The sequence below is a fragment of the Oncorhynchus mykiss genome, chromosome 1 (genome assembly GCF_013265735.2).
Source record: "Oncorhynchus mykiss isolate Arlee chromosome 1, USDA_OmykA_1.1, whole genome shotgun sequence".
NCBI lineage: Eukaryota > Metazoa > Chordata > Actinopteri > Salmoniformes > Salmonidae > Oncorhynchus > Oncorhynchus mykiss.
The window spans coordinates 30,331,143-30,355,845 of NC_048565.1; the positions used below are offsets into that span (position 1 = coordinate 30,331,143).

General features: G+C 40.9%; 1 protein-coding gene and 1 long non-coding RNA gene across 9 annotated transcripts in view; both read right to left on the reverse strand.

The window, feature by feature from the left end:
- chd2 (chromodomain helicase DNA binding protein 2) overlaps window positions 1-5,273 on the reverse strand; it is a 32,797-nt gene extending 27,524 nt beyond the window's left edge. For 4 of the 7 annotated variants that reach the window (XM_021598298.2, XM_021598280.2, XM_021598247.2 and 1 more), the window contains exons 1-4: window positions 5,064-5,264; window positions 3,484-3,547; window positions 3,260-3,319; window positions 1,914-1,974 (exon numbers count right to left, since the gene is read on the reverse strand). The gene's annotated coding sequence lies outside the window, so the exon portion shown is untranslated. Of the gene's footprint in view, window positions 1-1,913; window positions 1,975-3,259; window positions 3,320-3,483; window positions 3,548-5,063 lie in introns of all 7 variants that reach the window. The other 3 variants (XM_021598263.2, XM_021598254.2, XM_021598271.2) reach the window with 3 other exon arrangements.
- Window positions 5,274-15,612: 10,339 nt separating this feature from the next.
- Window positions 15,613-21,506, reverse strand: LOC110520865. Of its 2 annotated transcripts, none has more exons than XR_002473027.2 (4): window positions 21,130-21,506; window positions 19,422-19,664; window positions 16,600-16,739; window positions 15,613-16,360 (listed from the first exon to the last, which is right to left on the reverse strand). It is a non-coding gene; the product is annotated as an uncharacterized LOC110520865 (long non-coding RNA). The 2 variants fall into 2 exon arrangements; XR_002473028.2 differs by having other exon boundaries at window positions 16,550-16,739.
- Window positions 21,507-24,703: the final 3,197 nt, after the last annotated feature.

The window sequence follows — 24,703 nt, forward strand, 5'->3', positions numbered from 1 at the left end:
AAAATCGTTCATACAACCCATGGCTGGTGATCTACTTTTGGGATTATACAATGTTCATTAGAATAGATAGACAATAAATTGGTGACATTAATTTGATTTATTATTATTTTACTGTCAAGCTAGGCTAAACTACTTCAACTGCCCACTAGGGGGTTCACAGGAATCAAATTGAGCACACGCTGGCATGAGTTAATCTCATAATCCACTTTTGGCCAACTGATATTGATGAACTATTAGTTGTATCTAAACTACTGCTCCTTTATTTGTAACGAAACACAACATTCCCAACAATAGTAATCATGCATGGAGTTAAACTGCACAAAATATGCTAAATGTGCTTCCTCTGCATGCACCCGGCCTCAAACTTCCACACATGACCAGCAGAGATTCACCAAGGACGAGAGGAAATCACAAAAATAATTTTAATAAGAACGAGAATAATAAAAAGAGTTCTTAAAATCTATTTACGCATTCACTTAAGCCAAGAAAAAAATAGAGGCAGGTTCCGACCGAAGATGTCAGTTCATGACCAACAAGTGAAAACAAAGTGAAGATTTTCGGAGGATCTTGCCAAGAAAACTGAATTATTACGAGAAACCATCTCATATTCAAAGTACAAGGAAATATCCATTGGGCCTTTAGTTTGAAGTTATAATTTAGTGGACATGCAAATAAATCATTAGTAGAGGTGGGTTGGGTCTAATTAATACAGGATTATTTCGCATCTCACCTTTTTACTGAAGAAAAAAAGACAACATGGCCTAACTGTGATCGTTTGACTTTAAGAAAAGTGAAATTCCTCCCGAATAAAGCAGAAAATACTGAATCATAATGGTAGTAGTAGGTAGGTGACTTTATTATCCCAGCTAGGAAATAGGTAGAATAGCATAATGCAGTAGTCTATGTATTATGTCAGAATACACTGACTAAGTGAAAAAAGGAGCTTCAATCTATTACATTTCAAAATAAAGCTGATAACAAAAAAAAAGAGGGGGGAAAAAATACTGGGGGATAAATTTGGGCAGTTGTGAATAATTGGGCCACAGGCAAGAGAAGAATCACGGAATATTTGAAAGTTATTTAAGCATCAGGAGTTATCAACAATGAATGGCAACTTCTAGCTTCTAGGAGAAGCATGAGCATATTTGAAGTAAAGATTTAAAGGGCGAGTCCTTTACGCATCATACGCTAGCGTACCTAAAGACTTCGTCATTGCGCTTACGCTAGTTAGCATTGGCTGGCGAAACTAGCTCCAAACTTCCTTCATACTTCACACAGAGACATAAAAATAGTATCCACAAGTTCATTGGACGGGGTAAGTAGAAAAACAGAATCTCGCAGTATCCCTTTAAATCATTGTTATAAAATAGGATGCCCTTGTAACAGGGCTTCATTACCAAATTAAGAGATTAGTAACTTTAAACTGATTTAGCTTAATTTGAAGTGTCTGTTCAGTGGCATGTAACAATGTGTGATATAATTATAGCTTTCACCATGCAGCAAAAAACAACAAAAGGGTAAACTTTCACTGGAATATACATATTTTAATAACACTACAAGAAGAGGTAGAAATGTCATGGTGGTAGATCTGTTGATCTCAATTGGTTAAAATCAGTTTTCCAAATTATACCACATCACTGGGAATCCTACTCCCGTTACCAATAAATAGCCCAGCTCTGGATTGTTATGGATGTTAAATATCAAGTGCTATGTTTAAGGCCCTGTGTTTTGGGCAAACATGACATGCCTGGATTTGAACTTTTATGTAGAAGTTATGTTACTTCAATGTTATTAAACATAACTTAATGTTTTTCTAAGGAATTGATTTAGTACAGAGCATTAACATTACATTTACAGCAGACATTTTAAGAAACATTCCATTTGTTACAGCACACAACACAGACTAGACTTACATAGCTGTCTTCTTACTTCATGGGGAGGGAATGGAACAGGCAGTCAGTCCATGTCTTGATTCTGTAAGGGATAAGATGAGAAATTAGGTGACCATCAAATACACCAGACCACAAGTTGTGAATACTCACTCATACTGGCCAAATATTACAAAATGTGGTCTCTCGGAATGGAGTTCCTCATCTAGGCTTTTACTTGAATACCGTTTTTGCAAACCAAAATTCAAGTTCCCAAAAATGTGATCTCTCAAGTGATCAGGTTTCCTAGTGCTATGCGTAATGCTCAGTTCAAGTAGTGCAGAATTATTTTAAAAAAAAACATGGGTTCCTGACTTTAGATTTTTTTATGACCCCCCCAAGAGGACATTACAAAATTCTGCAACCCTAGTCTACGAGTTGTGACATTATATTACAGACCTTTCACCTTTTCAACCAAACAAATCATTTACAGATTTTCATCAAACATGTGTGTGTATTATCAATTATGATAACCATGGTTCATATTAACAGAATACAACATGGCATCTTCTTGATTAGTAATATTGCCAACTTGACCAATTTAGCAAGCTAGCTAGCTAACGTATTAACAACTTTAGTTAGCTTATTAGTATTACTTACTATATTAACTCATCTCATTCAACCAGAAACATTCTAACTGATAAAGAACCTGAACAGACTTAAGCCATATAGCAACTTCAACACAAGGATAATACTACTTTTAGGATAACGATCATACATTTAAGACCTAGGCAAGATTGAGTTGAGCCAAATTAATAGGCATATTATTAAAAGCACTTTAATTTCCGATGTCCTTTACTTGTCTGAGATCATTTCTTTACTTACCCATTGGCTAGCTAGCCATTTTTTTCGTACTAATGTACAAATGTCAGTTAGTTCTCCCAAAGAGGATAAATAGCATTTTTTACAAGCACTTAACAGAGACCTTAGCAGAGAATCAAATTCTAAAAATAAGTCTAACCACAAAATGCGAAGATTTGAAGCAGCATCATGGTAGCAATAAGAGCTAACTTTAATAGTGAATAATATTGCCCTCTTGTGGTCTTAACAATCATAACACTGCTCACAAGTGTGTTCAGCGATTTTTTTTTTAACGTATTTATTCATTTTAAGAAATTTCCTTATTTACTCTCCTTTTCAGGTATTGAATGGGCACAGACTAAATAAATGCCAAGTAAGTACACAATGCAAATGTTACAATGTAGTGTTAGGATACACTATAACACACACCCATATAATATTTTACATGGAATAGATGTTATTCAAAATGTGTTGTTTTCAGGTTCTATCTTCTTCCCGTCTTTAATTAAAAGCGAACACTTTATACTTACAAGCCTTGATTACTCCGATCCCCCTAGTCATCGATTTGGTGGGCCACCCAGATAACAAACCTTCAAAAGTACAAATACAAAAGTGAAAACAGGCAAACAGCACAACCTATTGGTCAGTCTAATATAGCAGTCAGGAGAAACGTACTTGCTAAATTAAACATACGCACTGTTAATAATTAATAGTCATAAAATGCCATCACAAGCTCAGTTTTTCACAAACCTACCATTTTCCAAGTATCAAAACTTCAGTATTCTTCTTTACCCTCATTTTTCAAACTTCAATGGTTCCTGAAAAAAAGAAATATACATGTTAGATTATGGTGATTATGTCACAAAATCTGGCAGAATGCCATACATTGTCTGATACAAGAGATTCTATACATCTGTACAGAATTTCATATTCGAAATGTTACTACAAATACTAGAGGCAACCATATACTCGATCAACTAATATCTACCCAAAATTAATTTGTGATTAATTTGCAGAAGGCAACTTATAACCATTTACACTTTGAATACATGCATGTCCAAAAATACTATACTTTCAACTTGAAATATGCGTTGTGGCCATTTATCCAACGATTTTTGTATCAAAATTAGTAAGAATTGTTCATGGAACACAAAGATTAAACCAGCAACCAATTTATGACCACAATATAGCAGCTGGTCAATGATACCTTATTTAAATATAGTGTCCCTAAACATGGACATCTTGAGACTTGGCTGAATCAATATCTCAGCCCCAGGGACTTTTATATTAAGCTTTAATAAAGATGATAACACAGCATCAACTTGATTACATTAAATATCTATGGAAAAAAATCTCATCCTCACTGTATGGACATATTTCAATAACCTGATCAGGATAGCATTAAGTAGCTTTTGTGTCTTGGAAAAGGGTGTATTTCTTAATAATTCCTCTATGAAATGTGATCAAGTGAATCGTTCTGTATTTGTGAAGTGTGAAAAACCTACTCCCATAACTACTAAAATAATAACCCAAAAAATATTTACAGAATTATTTCTGAGACTTTTATTTCCATTCTGTAACACAAAGAGTTAAAAGCCAACACCCTATTTACAATTTTTTGAAAAATAGCTTCATATATGCTCCTCAAGACGTTGCAGTTTCATTTGAACATACAACTTGTGTTATGTGTAAAGAAAAAGCACCATTATCGAACATGTTTAACTTCAAATTTAATTGAATAATTTTAACTACTGTTAAAATTAGCTGAAATATTAAGTTAGCCAGAACTATACCTGTCTGGAATGTTTTCCAGCATGTAACACCTAAACCTGGCAATAAAGCCTTTTCTAACAGATATATTTTTTTTGTATGGAAAAACATCGAAATGCACTATATAATAGAACTCACAATATAAAGCTTCATACTTTCATCTTACTCTCAACCCACTTAAAATAACATTGTTAATGTGTAACGTTACTCAATTTAGTTAATTATCTGTCAATTTCAGACAAGGGCATTTGCCCTTTCAAGGACAAAGCACATTTTAAATGCGTAGGTTCTAGAACTCGAAAGTGTACCCAATAATAATGTTACTTTGTATTTGACTTAAATTAACGCAACACATTTTTTCATTCTCCTATTCATCCCACGAATTAGAATTTCAACCCACACGAACATTAGGTCCGAATTTTTTATTTGTATAATTCTTAACAGGGAACACACCATGGCCATTTTTACAACAGACCTTAGAACCCTCGCTCTTTCCACCATATTGCCACATCTTCTAAACGCGCCTTTATAGGGGAAAACTGTTTTTGTTTTTTAGTTTCTTACCCACATGTGAGACGGGCGCTATCCCCCGTCTTCTACCTGCGCGACCGCCGCATTTCTCGCAGATTTTCGTCATTTTATCGGGATCTTCACCCTGACAGTTCTGCGTCTCTGCCATTCTGTGCTGGATGCTGGTCTCTTCCGTCTGTCCTTCCCACTGGGTCTGCATGAACTGTTATCCTATTCAATAGCTCTGCCCCCTCTTTTTCAACGTAAGCGTACACAACTTCCTCTGAAACACACCAGCATCCTGGGTAGCAAGCAGAGCCTCTACTCTAATGGTTTAGATAATTACTATAAAGCGATTTATTGAGGAAAATATGCAACATTGTGGCTCTACATGTATTTTATACACTTGTCTGAAATGTATCAAATGTTAAAACTAGGAGATACATTGTGGCAACATTTCCCTCGTTTTGTCCAAAGATCTATGCTCAAAGGTTTACTGTCTGTTTTGCAATTAATGTTTGTTCTTCTTAAGAAATGTTTTGTGTTTATGAGGCAAGATGTATAAACCAACTTCATTGTTGAATAGTTTAGTTTTGAACATTAAACAATGCTGAAGTTGTGTTTTACTACCTCCTGTCCTGTATTTCAGTACACTTATTTCATCACGTGTTGCATAGCTAAAGGCTATTCAATTAAATAACTACAGAACACAGTAGATATGTCAAAATATACCAGTGTCAAACTAATATAGACTACCACATTTGTAATTGTTTGCCTATGATATGTAATTGCTTGTATTGATAATTTCTATTAATATTACAAATAATATGCATTGACCATGTAAGAACCAATTGTATACAGGTACAATTGAAGAATGTCATGGATAGACCATAGTGGCGTTGCTTTGTGGGAAGCAGCAAAAACACATACGCCATTTTGAATGTACTGTTCAGTCCTCAGTACTCCACCCCATCACCGACCAATAAGATGTGAGCGGAACAGCTTTGGCTGTTTTGCAGTGGAAGATTTCCTGGAAAAAATATCCACAGCCTAGCAACAAGAGTTGTAAACCAAACCCCCATTCAAATGAAAAACGGCACCCTTCGTTCCCTCATTGGACAGATCACAGAAACTTATTTGCACAGGAAAAACAAAATGGTGCCAGTTGAGCTAGAAGTTACCCTGTCACTATATATCTGGGATCAGATTACCCTACCCAAACTTATCCTGTATCAGTAGTTAGGGTCAAATTCTACCTCCTGCTGAAAGACACATTGTGATTTGTGATGGGCGAAGAGGGGAAAAAATATCCACAGCCTAGCAACAAGAGTTGTAAACCAAACCCCCATTCAAATGAAAAACGTCACCCTTCGTTCCCTTATTGGACAGATCACAGAAACTTATTTGCACAGGAAAAACAAAATGGTGCCAGTTGAGCTAGAAGTTACCCTGTCACTATATATCTGGGATCAGATTACCCTACCCAAACTGGGGGGGGGATATCTTATCCACTATCAGTAGTTAGGGTCAAATTCTACCTCCTGCTGAAAGACACATTGTGATTTGTGATGGGGGAAGAGGGGATATATTAATGCAACATTTAACAAACTTATTGTCATTGTTGAACATTAACAGCCCATAAAATCATAAAGGTTGAAGTTGGTTACACGTGCTTGCTTACACATGCTCTAGAACTAAAGTATTATTGCCAGTTGATATGCCCATTTATGAAGTTTATGGTAATTTTAACTGCAACGTTTGTATTGTATTAGACTGAAAGAGTAGACCACCGTTTCCTGTCAGTAGAATTTTGCTGTAGCCCTTATTCACTGGTTTGAATAACAAGTATCCAGGCAACAGTAACCAGATCTACTCATTTTCTGCGTTTGCGTCTGATTTACAATTCCTGCCGAACAGACAACAGATCTGATTACAACAAAAACAAATTCAGAGTTGTTTTATTTTGATAAAACCAGTAGTGTGTCAGACAAAGAGTAGTTGTTGTAAAATGAATAAATTAAAAAGCAGCATTTGACAGCCCATACTCAATAGTTAGCCCAATATTGGACTAAAGGAGCCTAACGTTACTCCTTAATCCAAGGACTTTACATGTCTGTTTAAAGGGTGGTTTGGCTCTGGAAGCCAAAGCTGCCAAATACTCCAGCTAAACGTGAATCGATTCTCAATTGCAGTAAGGTTCTAGAAATATAAATCCCTCTACTTTCATATAACATCAAACTAATTTCACAACTGCAAAATACACACACTGTACAACAGAGGAGGCTGGGAGGAGGAGCTACAGGAGGACAGGCTCATTGCAATGGCTGGAATGGAATACATTTAACAATATCAAATATATGGAAACCACATGTTTGACTCCATCCATTACAATGAGCCCGTCCGCCTATAGCTCGACAAGCCTTCACTACCGTACACTGTTTAAACCAGTTTTAACAGTTTCAACACACCGTATTTTTTCAGTGACAACACCTTTGTGGCGTCTGTCTACCGTTTACACACGTGTTCTGAGACGCAGATGACTAACTAGCACAGGTAGTCCACTCGGTCTTCCGTTTGTTCTCCGTAAACAAGCTCTGTAACGTGAACATATGGCAGTGTGGCAACCCTAATCCTGTTTACGAACAGTCGGGAAGCAAAGGGTGAATAAATGCCGCCATCTAGTGTCTATTAGAGCGCAATTGGTTGTAGATGCTCTCATTTTATTATGTGTGGTCAATAACCTTCATTTTTGTAGAAAACAATGCACCAGCTTGTTTACAACAGTGGAGGCTCCTCAGAGGAGCTTTACAAAATATATTTGTCACCAAATAATTGATTAAAACACACTGTTTTGCAATGAAGGTCTAAAGTAGCCTCAACAGCACTCTGCAGGGTAGCACCATGGTGTAGCCGGAGTACACAGCTAGCTTCTGTCCTCTTGGTACATTGACTTCAATTCAAAACCTGGAAGCCTCCACTACTAGGATTACTCACTTCAAGTTGGACGAGGAGTTCTTCTCCAATGACTCGTACGCGAGGGATATACTACGGACACCCGACCAGGCCCAGATCCCCATGATTCGCTTTAAAAGGAAACGTAGGTTTCGCGGAACGAGATGCCTTGTGAGGATCAGGCAATGAGATGCCCTTGCCATCCGTTCTGCTAGCTAACGTTCAATCGCTGGAAAATAAATGGGACGAACTGAAAGCACGTATATCCTACCAACGGGACAGTAAAAACGGTAATATCTTGTTTCACCAAGTTGTGACTGAACAACGACATTAAGAACAGTTGGCGGGTTATACACTATCGGCAGGACAGAACAGCAGCCTCTGGTAAGAGACGGGGTGGGGGCCTATGCATATTTGTTAACAATAGCTGGTGCACGGTATCTAAGGAAGTCTCAGGGTTTTGCTCGCCTGTGGAAGAGTATCTCATGATAAACTGTAGACCACATTATCTACCTAGAGAGTTTCTGTATTTTCCGTAGCTGTCTACATACCACCAGAGACCGAAGCGGGCACAAAAACCACACTCAATGAGCTGTATTCCGCCATAAGCAAACAGGAAAACACTCTTCCAGAGGCGGCGCTCCTATTTTGACTTAAATGCAGGGAAACTTAAATCAGTTTTACCTTTTCTTTTTTTAAATTATTTTATTTTTTTGTGAAATCTACCCCCTTTTTCTCCCAAGCCGCACTGCTTCTTAAACACAGTGCGCATCCAACCCGGAAGCCAGCCGCACCAATGTGTCGGAGGAAACACTGTGCACCTGGCAATCTTTCTAAGAAAAACTAAATGCTAGGTGAAGACTTGATAAAATGAACATATATTTAGATGTCTAGCTTGCTAAAATAATGTGGTCCCAAATATTGCATTTGTATAAATTTCAGACAGATTCATGCAGCTATCTGAGTGAGAATACTAGTGGTGCTTACAAGACAACGGGGAACTCGGAAAGAAAGAGGTCAAGTCATGACGTCAGTGATCTTCAGGTCGGAAAGTTGGAGCTCTAGAAAGATGCCTAAGTTTCCGACTTGGAATTCCGACTTGGATGACAGTTCAAAACAAATTTTCCTAGTCAGAGTTCCCAGTTGCCTTGAACACACTGAAGTCTGACATTTTCAGGTTCCCAGTTGTTTTGAACGCAGCATATGCTATTTTTCAAAATCCACACATGCAGCATCAACAGGGTCATACAAGAATAGTTAACCCAAATTATGAAATTACTTATTGGTTTCCTTACAACCTATGGACAAGGTATGACAGCAATCCATACATATCTTTGTTGTTTTCCTGGCACTGTTTCCACATGCTAATGTTTTAGCATTTGTGACACAAATACCATGACATAGGACTGATAAACATTTATCACGCATCATGTTCAAATAATCAGTGAATGAATGGGATTTGTGCTACAAATGATCAAATGTTAGCATGTGGAAACAGTGCCAAGGAAACTAAACCAATGCATGGATTGCAGTCATACCATGTCCATAGACTGCTTACAGGGTAAGGAACCCAATGTGTAATTTGGGTAAAATATTCCTTTGAAGACATTTCAATGGATGTACTCGCAATATATGGCTCATCAGTTTCTGGGGCGCACACAATACTCAGAATGTTATGTTTATGTCGCATTTAATGAATGCATGAAAAGGTCCAGACTCCCTCTGTCCTGCAGGGCTCCAGCATCATGAACAGTGGCCGACCTACACACACCAAACAGGGCTCAGTCTTCCGGCAGTAAATAATCCCCATTCCTTCTTCCCTGCAAGCATTCCAAATGAAATCAAAGGACTGTTGGCCACAAAGAGCAACGCACCTTGACAGAACTAAGGTATAAAGAACTGGAGACAGCGTCCAAAATTGCTGACCGCTGTCTGCAACATAATCTACTCACGTTCTTAATTAACTAGTTGCCACAAAGTGAGAAGCCCCGCCTACTCAACCAATCAGATGAGGCAGTGTGATGATGTGTATGCCCCCACCCAGTTTACAGGGGAAGACGAGGGACATTCATTTATTTTATCTAGTTATACAGAAATGTGGTTATTTATTAGCTATAATAAAACCGTTGTAAATGCAAAGTGGTAATCACTTGTCTTATTCAAGCTTAGCTTGCAAGTTTATCATGTTTGTCCTTACTCAGTTACTTGTATTAACCCAAATAGGTTTACTCTAATATCTCCATTGTTTTTAAAATGGCATGCAAAGAAATCGACACAACTTGATTTTATTTTGAGTTTCAAATACAAGTAATCCACAAGTAAAACGTACACAGTTTCACAGAAATGGGCTAATTTAAGATTTAACTTAAATCCTGTTACTTTATTTGGCACCTAGGCACTTACTATAGTCACTTATTTATTTAACTTAACATAGCCTTGCAGTCTACCTTTTTGGTATTTTGTACCAGTATCCGTCTCTGTACAAAAGCATGGACTTCAAGCTATGGAAGATGGCTAAACATGAAATAATACTAATTGATTGGACTCAGTGTAATGGGAAACTCACCACCCTAACCCCACTTACATACTTATTTTATTGACCCATCTACCCTCCTCTTTGGAGGACAAAAATAACTTTGTTTCACACATGTTTTATACAAATAGTTACATATACATTATTCATACATGGTATTTTTATACACAGTATTACATGATAGGAATATAGTTTGCTATACACATTGCACCTAAAATGGTACTTATCATTACATACTCTTGCAATAAGTGCCATGGGATCTTTAGTGACCACAGAGTTATGACAACAAGTGCCACCTTCTTAAATTTGAGATGTTATTTATTTCACCTTTATTTAACCAGGTAGGCTAGTTGAGAACAAGTTCTAATTTACAACTGCGAACTGGTCAAGAATAAGTAAAGCAGTGCAACACAAACAACAGAGTTCCACATGGAATAAACAAACATACAGTCAATAACACAATAGAAAAAGACTATATACAGTGTGTGCAAATGAGGTAAGGCAATAAATAGGCCATAGTGGCAAAATAATTACAATATAGCAATTAAACGCAGGAATGATATGTGCAAGTAAAGATACTAGGGTGCAAAGGAGCCAAAAAATAAATAACAGAATGGGGATGAGGTAGATGGATGGGCTATTTACAGATGGGGTATGTACAGGTGCAGTGATCTGCTTAAACAGCTGGTGCCTAAAGTTAGTGAGGGAGATATGGGTCTCCAGCTTCAGTGATTTTTTTTCTCTCCATTTGTTCCAGTCATTGGCAGCAGTGAACTGGAAGGAAAGGCAGCCAAAGAGGAATTGGCTTTGGGGGTGACCAGTGAAATATACCTGCTGGAGCGTGTGCTACAGGTGGGTGCTGCTATGGTGAGCAGTGAGCTGAGATAAGGCGGGGCTTTACCTAGCAAATACTTGGCGACGAACATAAAGCGAGGGCCAGCCAACGAGAGCATACAGGTCTCAGTGGTGGGTAGTATATGGGGCTTTGGTGACAAAACGGATGGCACTGTGATAGACTGCATCCAATTTGCTGAGTAGAGTGTTGGAGGCTATTTTGTAAATGACATCGCCGAAGTCAAGGATCGGCAGGATAGTCAGTTGTACGAGGGTATGTTTGGCAGCGTGAGTGAAGGATGCTTTGTTGCGAAATAGGAAGCCAATTCTAGATTTAACTTTGGATTGGAGATGCTTATTGTGAGGCTGGAAGGAGAGTTTACAGTCTAACCACACACCTAGGTATGTACTTGTCCACATATTCTAAGTCAGAACCGTCCAGAGTAGTGATGCTGGACGGGCGTGCAGGTGCGGGCAGCCATCAGTTGAAGAGCATACATTTAGAACCCTCTGGCTCCAATTTGACACACTGAACTCTGAGAAGTAGTTGGTGAACCAGGCGAGGCAGTCATTTGAGAAACCACGGCTGTTGAGTCTGCCGATGAGAATGTGGTGATTGACAGAGTCAAAAGCCTTGGCCAGGTTGATGAATATGGCTGCACAGTAATGTCTCTTATCGATGGCGGTTAGGATATCGTTTAAGCCCTTGAGCGTGGCTGAGGTGCACCTATGACCAGCTCTGAAACCAGATTGCATAGCGGAGAAGGTACGGTGGGAATCGAAATGGTCGGTGATCTGTTAACTTGGCTTTCGGCTGATTTGTAGGGGTCCAGATTTTGAAGCTCTTTCAGAACATCAGCTATCTGGATTTGGGTGAAGGAGAAATGTGGGAGGCTTGGACGAGTTGCTCTGGGGGGTGCAGGGCTGTTGACCAGGGTAGGGATGGCCAGGTGGAAAGCATGGCCAGCAGTAGAAAAATGCTTATTGAAATTCTCAATTATTATGGATTTATCGGTGTTGACAGTGTTTCCTAGCCTCAGTGCAGTGGGCATCTGGGAGGAGGTGCTCTTATTCACCATGGACTTTACAATGTGCCAGAACTTTTTGGAGTTTGTGCTGCAGGATGCACATTTGTTTGAAAAAGCTAGCCTTTGCTTTCCTAACTGCCTGTGTATATTGGTTCCTAACTTCCCTGAAAAGTTGCATATCGCAGGGGCTATTTGATGCTAATGCCGTACACCACAGGATGTTTTTGTGCTGGTCAAGGGCAGTCAGGCCTGGAGTGAACCACGGGCTATATCTGTTCCTGGTTCTAAAATTTTTAAAGAATAACCAGGCATCTTCTACTAACGGAATGAGGTCAATATCCTTCCAGGATAGCCGGGCCAGGTCGATTAGAAAGGCCTGCTCGCTGAAGTGTTTTAGGGAGTGTTTGAAGGTGATGAGGGGTGGTCGTTTGACCGCAGACCCATTACAGACGCAAGCAATGAGGCAGTGATGGCTGAGATCCTGGTTGAAGACAGCAGAGGTGTATTTGGAGGGCTGGTTGGTTAGGATGACATCTATGAGGGTGCCTGTGTTTACGGATTTGGGGTTGTACCTGGTAGGTTCATTGATCATTTGTGTGAGATTGAGGGCATCAAGTTTAGATTGTAGGATGGCCGGGGTGTTTAGCATGTCCCAGTTTAGGTCACCTAACAGCACAAGCTCTGAAGATAGATGGGGGGCAATCAATTCACATATGGTGTCCAGGGCACAGCTGGGGTCAGAAGGTGGTCTATAGCAAGTGACAACAGTGAGAGACTTGTTTCTGGAATGGTGAATTTTTAAAAGTAGTTTGGGCACAGACCTGGATAATAAGACATAGCCTGCAGAGTTCTCTCTGCAGTAGATTGCAACTCCACCCCCTTTGGCAGTTCTATCTTGTCGGAAAATGTTATAGTTAATGATGGAAATTTCAGGGTTTTTGGTGGCCTTCCTAAGCCAAGATTCAGACACAGCTAGGACATCCGTGTTGGCAGTGGGCTAAAGCAGTGAATAAAACAAATTTAGGGAGGAGACTTCTAATGTTAACATGCATGAAACCAAGGCTTTTACGGTTTTATTGAGGAACATTCCATTGTTAGTTGGGAATTCAATATTTATGTTGTAAAAGCGTATGGTTTATATTCCAGTGATCAGCCTTTGAACTTACTGCCTTTTTCAGCAGGATATTTCTCTTTGTCTTTCGTTTTTCTGCCTTTCCCCAGGTGGCATTCTTACAAGTCCCGCAACTTGAAACAGAACACCATTAAATGGGCACCAGATTAGACAACAATCACCCCATTAAAAGGTCGACATCATTTTACCAATCACACCATTCATATGTTGAATGTGGCACGCCACATATGTAATCAGGTGGAATGGGAGATAATTTTTTGTTTTTTTACTCGATAAGTAGGTATTTCCCACAAACCGGCATAGAGTAGGACATCATACTTCCTCATCTGATTGGTCAAGTAGGCGTGCCTTCTGACTTTGTGGCAATGACCATTTCGTGGCTGCTGCCATATTGCTAGTTCCGGTTTTTCTAGGACTACCCCACTCCGCCAGTGTGGTATAGTTTCTGGGCACTCTGCCAATGTTGCCAGGGACGTGGATCTGCATGGCTGCAACTAGTTTCGGGAGGGGAAATCTGCTTTTGCACCACCAACATTGGGGAACGGGAAATCTGCAGTTACCACAACCACTCCAACCATGAAAGGTAATTCTGTGTATGTAGTTGTGTGCACGTAACTTATTGAGGACTAAATCATACGTGCTCTAGTTAGCGCTACATGTGCACCTCAGGAGACCTAGCAATTGTATATTTTCTATTCAACACAACATGCCACTTGTTACAAAAGTTATGCCGTTATTATTTGACAATCAGTAAAGCTGCATTTACACATTCTAAATAGGACAGTATGATAAAAGCAGCGTTATGTAAAAGTAATATAATATTCCAACTCCAGGATTCTACAAGTCACAACATGATGTATTTACAGAGCCACTGACATTGTGAGTTATGACAGATAGACCCAGCAAAATGTATATCCTTTCTTGAGGTACTTTATTTCTGTCCTGCTATTCAAAAACAATCAAGTGCTTCAACATAGTAAGAATGGCAAAATAAAGAACTCCTTACAGAAGTGGAAGGTTGTGCATTCTGATGTAAGCGATATTCTAATCTGCTCCTACTTATGTTTTGTAAATAGTTCAATAAAGTTTACTTGTACTGTCCGCCTACTTGTTTTCTTTCTTGTTCTACACAAATAGCGCCAAGACCTCCAGTGGTGTCAGTTTACATAACGACTTCAGCTGGTTCACTGTATCAGTTCAGCACAGTTTATAAGAGAATGGAGTTTGACTTAACATTGGAGCCTTGAGGGATTGGTGGAGGGGGAACTCCACTTCACAGGACTACAGGATATGATTAGCGATTGGTCGGAGAGTCACAAAGCAATAATATAGTGGAAAAATCCACAGCTAATCTTTTAATATGTAATAACTTAACTAATTGAGAAGATATTAAACTGTTTAATAACCAGCCCGCTTTTAAGAGACACACAATTTTAAAATGCAAAAGCTAAAGGATTTATGCATTAAAATGTTACTGTTTGGCCGGGTAGCAAATGGGCCAAATCAAGCGCAGGTTGAGCAATGTCCGTTTTCCCCACCAGAAATTGGACAGTGATGAGCTGAGCTGGTGATCCATCTTCTCTGCATCAAGGGGTTTCCCCAGACATGCATGTACAAATATATTGGACGGGAATTATAGTGAGCAGACTGTCATTGGAAGTCAAACTTAGTTGTGCAACTAGAAAAGAGAGAGCACATGCATACATCTACCATTATGAGCAAAACAAATTTAAAACACTGAGTATACAAAACATTAAGAACACCTAACTTGTATCCCGGCATATTGACTCTGTACCGGTACCCCCTGTATATAGCCTCATTATTGTTATACACATTTGTTGTTACTTTTTGATTGATTTAATTATTTGTACTTTATTTAGTAAATATTTTATTAACTCTTTCTTGAACTGAATTGTTGGTTAAGGGCTTGTAAGTAAGCATTTCATGGTAACATCGGCGCATGTGACATGTTAAATTTGATTTGCCCTTTCCATGACAGACTGACCGACCAAGTGAATGCTATGATCCGTTATTGATGTCACTTGTTAAATCCACTTCAATCATTGTAGATGAAGGGCGGAGACAGGTTAAATAAGGATTGTGGGAAGCATTGGCATCAACATGGGCCAGCATCCCTGTTGAACACTTGACACCTTGTAGAGTCCATGCCCCAATGAATTGAGGCTGTTCTGAGGGCAAAATGGGGTGCAACTCAATATTAGGAAGTTCTTCCTAATGTTTGGTATACTCACTGTATGAGACCTCTTTTACTTGTGTTGAGAATCAGAGAATACTGAACACTTCATTTGAACTTGATCAGGAGGACCGCAATGTCCACGTGCTGAAGCAATGACCACGTGTAGAGGAGAGAAGTGACAGAGAGGAGTGAGAGAGGCAGAGGACATGATTTAACCTCATGATGCCTTGCCCAAAGACTGATATCATCCAAGCGGTTCCATATCTAGGCTTTCCACAATATCACTTTCATCAGTGTGGGTGTTTTGACAGAAACCGATAGTCCAAAATAGAGTAACAAGTTGGATAATTTTCTTTAGGATAGGGATTTACAGTTTTAAAATAACTTTCAGAAAACAGATTTTAAGATTTCTGGATAACGTTATCTATAGTTTCTGTGTTATACTTCTAAAGCCGTTTGGTTATGCTTCTAATCAAAGCTCATAAAATATATTAGATGCACACAAGCACCATTGTCAATCCAAATGTAGAGGAGAAAATGAAAGAGAACCTTTGTATTTAACCAAGAAGCTGTACCATTGAGAAATTACTGCATGGTTTGTCATATTGGATCCTCTGCTCAGCTGAGGTGTGGCAACATCGCCTAGTGAGAAGCAAGAAATCAGCAGCAGCCGGCCTGGAACACACAAGTGAAATTTGATAACTAGCATGCGATTAACAAAGTTAGCTGGAATACGCAGGAGGACCTTCGGTAAGTGTCATGTGAAAACAAACAGTAAAATTACAGGCAAACTGGGATAGAGCGCATGGGTTTGTCTGTATTGGGTTTAGATCCTCTGCTAATCTGACACCACATTTAACTCACATCCACTATCACAGCTATGTCATTGTGATGTAGGCCTACATCTGACATACCACTGGTGTCATCATGCACATTCAGCATCACAGTTGTCATGATGTGGCCCTTTTTGGGTGTAGATCGTGGCTTCCCCCTCTGACTCCTACACCCAGGTTCTGTTATCTCAGGTCGTAAATTCTTGGCGGAGACTCTCCCCCTGACCATGCAGAAAGAGAGAAAATCAAATCAAAGTTTATTTCTCACGTGTGCCGAATACAACAGGTGTTACAGTGAAATGCTTACTTACAGGCTCTAACCAATAGTGCAAAAAAGGTATTAAGTGAACAATAGGTAAGTAAAGAAATAAAATAAAAAAAACAGTAAAAAAGACGTAGCGAGGCTACATACAGACATCGGTTAGTCAGGCTGATTGAGGTAGTACTATGTACATGTAGATATGGTTAAAGTGACTATGCATATATGATGAACAGACATTAGCAGTAGCGTAAAATAGGGGTTGGCGGGTGGTGGGACACAATGCAGATAGCCCGGTTAGCCAATGTGCGGCAGCACTGGTTGGCTGGCCCAATTGCGGTAGTATGTACATGAATGTATAGTTAAAGTGACTATGCATATATGATAACAGAGAGTAGCAGCAGCGTAAAAAGAGGGGTTGGGGGGGCACACAATGCATATAGTCCGGATAGCCATTTGATTACCTGTTCAGGAGTCTTATGGCTTGGGGGTAAAAACTGTTGAGAAGCCTTTTTGTCCTAGACTTGGCACTCCAGTACCGCTTGCCATGCGGTAGTAGAGAGAACAGTCTATGACTGGGGTGGCTGGAGTCTTTTACAATTTTTAGGGCCTTCCTCTGACACCGCCTGGTTTAGAGGTCCTGGATGGCAGGCAGCTTAGCCCCAGTGATGTACTGGGCCGTACACACTACCCTCTGTAGTGCCTTGCGGTCAGAGGCCGAGCAATTGCCGTACCAGGCAGTGATGCAACCAGGATGCTCTCGATGTTGCAGCTGTAGAACCTTTTGAGGATCTCAGGACCCATGCCAAATCTTTTTAGTTTCCTGAGGGGGAATAGGCTTTGTCGTGCCCTCTTCACAACTGTCTTGGTGTGTTTGGACCATTCTAGTTTGTTGTTGATGTGGACACCAAGGAACTTGAAGCTCTCAACCTGCTCCACTACAGCCCTGTCGATGAGAATGGGGGCGTACTCGGTCCTCCTTTTCCTGTAGTCCACAATCATCTCCTTTGTCTTGGTTACATTGAGGGATAGGTTGTCATTCTGGCACCACCCAGCCAGGTCTTTGATCTTCTCCCTATAGGCTGTCTCGTCGTTGTCTGTGATCAGGCCTACCACTGTTGTGACGTCTGCAAACTTAATGATGGTGTTGGAGTCGTGCCTGGCCATGCAGTCGTGGGTGAACAGGGAGTACAGGAGGGGACTGAGCATACAGAGAGAGAACAAGGAATTTCACTTGGCCGAACTCCTAAATCCCCAAAATGGGAGAATTAAACTATATGTCCACTTGTGAGAATGTGGGAAGGGTCCATGGACACTTAAGGGACAGGTATGACGAGTGTGTTTCATTTGGTGACCTCATGGAGGACAGGAAACACACAACTATATGTCTGAATGTGTACATTTCTGAATTATGGGTTTATAAAATGAATGAGTAAAGATGAAACTATTTGTGATTTCCCAGTGAGCACAGGGAGCACACCCTGAGAGCACAGACATGATCAGGCATCATGGAACCGCCCTTTTCTATTGTTACTAATAAAAACCCCACCTGAGGAAATCCTCTTCAGACTAAGCAAACCCCCAGCGTGAGCTGTGGTTGTAATGGTTGAGTATCACGACTACAAAGCCATACCACGTGGTGCATTGGCTACACGGCTGGAAATGGTTAAACTCTGAGACTATCGATCCCTACAGAATAAGAGCAAATCTTAGATACTAATTACTAGTCTGCAGCTAGAAATTATGTAAACCTGGGATGCAAATACCGACAACCGCCGAAACATCTACTCTAAGAACAATGGACCCCTGACGTACCCATTACAACAGACACTATCAGGAGCCGCCGATAGAGCTAACACCATAAGTAACCAGAGAGACTCTGATGAACTGACTCTCCAGCAGACGGACCGACGATTCCAACAGAGAAGACAACGACATATGGGCGTAAATATATTGATTGCAATTATTCCCGAATGAGCGAGCGTTCATCTGCAAAGGATTAGCATTTTAATTAATATAATTATCCACTGTGTGTAGTGATCCATTTTGTCTTTCAAGCTCCTTTATCGGTCCACACCCCCTTTTCTTTGTCCACCAAGCTGTCATGTCGGTTTAGTCCACTAGGGGATCTTCCCTATCATTGTTAGTAACCAATATCTTCTGTTTGTTATGCATTTCTGTGATTATTTAGTTAGTAAGTAAATAAATGATTAAGCTAATTGGTGTATGGATGATTCATAGTTTAGGCTGGGTTTGTACAGATAACCAAGAATTCTACGACGTTTGAAATGAGACTGACGTAAGATAAAGAATAATTCATTAATAGAAGACTAATTGATCTGATATTAAAATATCTGAAGAGTTATATTTGGAAAATTATAATTTTTGTAATCTGAAGATTTTCCGTGGTGCCCTGACTTCCTAGTTAATTACATATACAGGATTAGTTTAATCACATAATAATAATTACAGAGAATTGAGTTGATAAAATAACAGTTTTCACCTTTAATGATACTAAAGACACAACACATTGATATTGCTGTGACCAACATCATCATCATCAACAAGTACCTCAACGATGTTACGTACACATTAAGTGTGATCATGCCGCAGACGCTTTCACATTATCAGAGTTGCCACTTACCTCTGTACCTACTGTATTCCTTGATCTTTCCCTGGGGCATTGTGACCACTTTTGAAGACAACCAGGGGAGAAAATAATGGGCACAAGCAGAAGCAGTGAGGCTGACCTTTCCCCTGTCATCATCCCAAAAACACTCATCTTAAAAGTGATGGGCAGATACAAGAGTGTTGGGTTGGTTTCCAATTCATCCGCCTGACAGTTGCTACCCACTGCTGTAGCCTGGGCTTGTCATGAAATGGGAACCTGTGGAAAAAGGTAATGCATTTAATAGTAGGCTCAGTCAAGTGGAAATTACAAATATACTAATCAGCTGTTAAATGTTGCACAAATAAAGTAAGCCAACAAATTAGTGACAAATTAAACACAGTGAAATGCTTTCAAGTGAAAGTTCAAGCTTGTGTCTTTGTACATTTTTAAATATTAAAACCATTAAAAGAGATTAGAGACCTATGAAGCAACCATTACACTTCCAATAGATGGCCTAATTAAGGGGTTCTTTAAAAAAATTCTGCACACAACCCCAAATTACACTAGAAAATGCAGTGCTCCCGACTTGGAGAAATTATATTCCCTAGTTAACGCTGTATGTTCATACGCACTGTGACTCATGTTCCATCCCTGCATTACAGTTGATAACCATTGCTATAAATGCTAAACATCCAATCTTACTGAAACATATCACTTGTTGGCCTATTCCTCTGTAAAGGTACAGATCTACCATGCACACTACTCCTCACAGGATCTCTCCACTTTCTTCACTGCATCAGCATATGACAACTCCTGCACTACTCTAACCCTGGAAACCTCAACCGCCTCTCTCGCACCAGACATTTCTGATGCCTAGCTCCACGGGCACCCCTACAATTAACACATTCCACTACTTTCCTCAATGCTACACATTCCTTTGTCTCATGCCCTTCTGCACATTTGTCACACCTTGGACCCTCCCTCCTACACACTGATGCCACATGCCCATAAGCTTGACATGTAACAATGTCATGTTTTCGGTACAAAAGCTAGTACAGGATAACATATATCCTAACATCACTTTGTCGGGCAAAAACAACATAAAACTTAAAACAGACAATGACTTCTGTTTCTCCACTCTCGCCACCCTTTCTGCATCACACCCAGCGACGAGCATTACACACACCGAGAATGTTCCCCTTTAGTTTGTCAACTTTTACATTTACTGTTACCTCAGTAATCACTATTTTCAATGGCACCCTTTTCTTGAGAGCAAAACAATTCACATTTCTTGCCCCCCCATTCGTTTAACACTGAGCGCCTTCTCCCTCTGACCAGCAGAAACAAACAATTATCACTAGACCACTTCTGGTTACCCTCACCGATTCCACAGTACACAATTCTGTTTTCACCCACCCCGAAACCACAAATGGATCAGCCAAAAGGCAAGGGTCCACTTTTTCCAAAAACTTCACTCCTACTGTCACATCTTTATCCTGACCTGCAATGCAAGCCTCGGGCTCCGAGAACTTTTTTATTTATTTATTTTATCTTTATTTAACTAGGCAAGTCAGTTAAGAACAAATTCTTATTTTCAATGACGGCCTAGGAACAGTGGGTTAACTGCCTGTTCAGGGGCAGAACGACAGACTTGTACCTTGTCAGCTCGGGGATTTGAACTTGCAACCTTCCGGTTACTAGCCCAACGCTCTAACCACTAGGCTAACTTCACCACACCTACCTCCGATACTTCGCCCTCATTCACTTCCATTTCTCCACCGGTCTTCAGCTCACTCAGTTTACACTTTCTACCATTCTTCTTTAACAAACCATATCCATTTTCCAAGTATACATCTCATTATGTAATACTGCACTTCTCCTGACATATCTTGTTCTTGCTTTCTCAAGGGACGTCATTTAACCCGCTGTCACAATCTCCGTACAATCAGCACGAACGCCTCGAGATGTTGCGGTCAACAGTGCATCCCACTTATAATGCAGCTGCTTCGTCTTGATGACAATCTTTATCAAAAGCTACCGCGACACCTTTCAATTTCAAACAAGCGCGGTCTCCGTCTTCCTTCTCTGACGTGCTCCGTCAACGTCCAAAACCCATGGCCTCTGCCTGATGACTTCTTCGGTGGGGTTTATTGGTGGTTGGCATCCAACGTTATGGTGCATTACCGCCACCATCTGTACTGGAGTGTGGGCCAGAGACAGGGAGAAACGAAATCCTACCTGCCGGCCCCATTGCTCTTAATAAAGATGACATATTTGAGACTATATCTAATGACATTCTACTCAATATACTCTTCAAACTAATTTCCTGTATCCCCTTCTCCCTCATACAAGATCTCAGCCTCCCTCTTTCCCTCTGACACTGCCCACACTGTAGCAATACATGCACCACTGTCCCCTGGCAAAAATCACACTTTCCCATTGGATGCTTCCCTATCACATTTAAGGACTTATTCAACTGGCCCTTAATCTTGTAAAAATAGCCTCCCCTCTTGTCCCTTCCATCCTCCCCGACTTTCCTGTGTACTTGAAATAAATGCCTGCCCTTAGTATCTCTATTCCACTGCTCCTACCATCTCGGCACCATGGCTGTCCATATCAGGCTTTCTGCCTCTGCCTTGCTCATTGAAACTGCATCAACATTCCCACTTCTAAGAGCTTGTTTAGCCAGTAAATCAACTGCCTCGTTCCAATGTAAATTGTCCGGTGGCGATTTTATGAATTCTTCAGCAGTCTTATGGCTTGGGGGTAGAAGCTGTTGAAGAGCCTTTTGGTCCTAGACTTAGGCGCTCCAGTACCGCTTGCCCTGCATTAGCAGAGAAAACAGTCGTAAACGTGGGTGACTGGAGTCTCTGACAATTTTATGGGCTTTCCTCTGACACGCCTAGTAAATAGGTCCTGGATGGCAGGAAGCTTGGCCCCAGTGATGTACTGGGCCACTCACACTACCCCCTGTAGAGCCTTACGGTCAGATGCCGAGCAGTTGCCATATCAGGTGGTGATACAAACGGTCAAGATGCTCTCAATGGTGCAGCTGTAGAACCTTTTGAGGATCTGAGGACCCATTCCAAATATTATCAGTCTCCTGTCTATGTATGTTTGGACCATGATAGTTAGTTGGTGATGTGGACACCAAGAAACTCTCGACCCACTCCACTACAGCCCCGTTGATGTTAAAGGGGGCCTGTTTGACCTGCCTTGTCCTGTAGTCCACGATCATCTCCTTAGTTTTGCTCAAATTGAGGGAGAGGTTGTTGTCCTGGCACCACATTGCCATTTCTCTGACCTCCTCCATATGGGCCGTCTCACTGTTGTCGGTGATCAGGCATACCACTGTTGTGTTGTCAGCAAACTTAATGATGGTGTTGGAGTCGTGTTTGGCCATGCAGTCGTGGGTGAACAGGGAATACAGGAGGTACACACCCCCGAGGAGCCCCAGTGTTAAGGATCAGTGTGGCAGATGTGTTGTTGCCTATTCTTACCACCTGAGGGCGGCCCATCAGGAAGTCCAGGATCCAGTTGCAGAGGTTTGTCCCAGAGTCCTTAGCTTAGTGTTGAGCTTCGTGGGCTCTATGGTGTTGAACGCTGAGCTGTAGTCAATGAACAGCATCCTCAGATAGGTGTTCCTTTTGTCCAGGTGGGAAAGGGCAGTATGGAGTGTGATTGAGATTGCGTCATCTGTGGAGCTGTTGGGGACATATGCGAATTGGAGTGGGTCTAGTGGGTCCGGGAGGATGCTGTTGATGTGAGCCATGACCAGCCTTTCAATGCACTTCATGGCTACCGATGTGAGTGCTACAGGGAAGTAATCATTTAGGCAGGTTACCTTCGCTTCCTTGGGCACAGGGGCTATGGTGGTCTGCTTGAAACATGTAGGTTTCACAGACTTGGTCAGGGAGAGGTTGAAAATGTCAGTGAAGACACTTGACAGTTGGTCCACGCATGCTTTGAGTACACGTCCTGGTAATCCGTCTGGCCCAGCGGCTTTATGAATGTTGACCTGTATAAAGGTTTTGTTCACATCGGCTACCGAGAGGGTGATCACACAGTCATCCAGAACTGCTGGTGCTCTCGTGCGTGTTTCAGCGTTGCTTGCCTCGAAGCGAGCATAAAAGGCATTTAGCTCATCTGGTAGGCTCGCGTCACTGGGTAGCACGCGTCTGAGTTTCCTTTTGTAGTCCGTAATGGTTTTCAAGCCCTGCCACATCCGACGAGTGTCAGAGCCGGTGTAATAGGATTCAATCTTAATCCTGTATTGACGCTTTGCTTGTTTGATGGTTCGTATGAGGTCATAGTGGAATTTTTTACAAGTGTCCGGATTTGTCTCCCGCTCCTTGAAAGCGGCAGCTCTTGCCTTTAGCTCGATGTGGATGTTGCCTGTAATCCATGGCTTCTGGTTGGGATATGTACGTTTAGTCACTGTGAGGACGACGTCGTCGATGCACTTATTGATGAAGCCAATGACTGAGGTGGTGTATTCCTCAATGCCATTAGATGAATCCTGGAACATATTCCAGTCTGTGCTAGCAAAACAGTCCTGTAGTGTAGCATCTGCGTCATCTGACCACTTCCGTATTGAGCTAGTCACTGGTACTTCCTGCTTTAGTTTTTGCTGGTAACAATTTGGTCAAACTGATTTAAGTTTGCCTGCATTAAAGTCCCCGGCCACTAGGAGCACCGCTTTTGTGAGCATTTTGAGCATTTTCTTCATTGCTTATGGCCTTATAGAGTTGGTTGAGAGCGGTCTTAGTGCCAGCTTAATTTTGTGGTGATAAATAGATGGCTACGAATAACACAGATGAGAACTCTCTTGGTAGATAATGCGGTCTACATCTTATTATAAGGTACTCTACGTCAGTACCTTAAGACTTTTTTAATATTAGACATTGCACACCAGCTGTTATTGACAAAAAGACACACACCCCCATCCCTCGTCTTACCAGAGGTAGAGTCTCTGTTCTGCCGGTGCATGGAAAATCCCGCTAGCTCTATGTTGTCCGTATCTTCATTCAGCCACATCTTGGTGAAGCATAAGATGTTACAGTTTTTAATGTCCCGTTGGTAGGATAATCTTAATCGTAGGTCATCCATTTTATTGTCCAATGATTGCATGTTAGTGAGAAGAATGGAAGGCAGTGCGAGTTTACTCGCTCGCCTCCGTATTTTCAGAAGGAAGCCCAATCTGCGGACCCTTTTCCGGCGTCTTTTCTTCAAACAAAGCACGTGGATCTGGGCTTGTTCCAGTGAAAGCAGGATATCCTTCTCGCCAGACTCGTTAAAGTAAAACGTTTATTTCA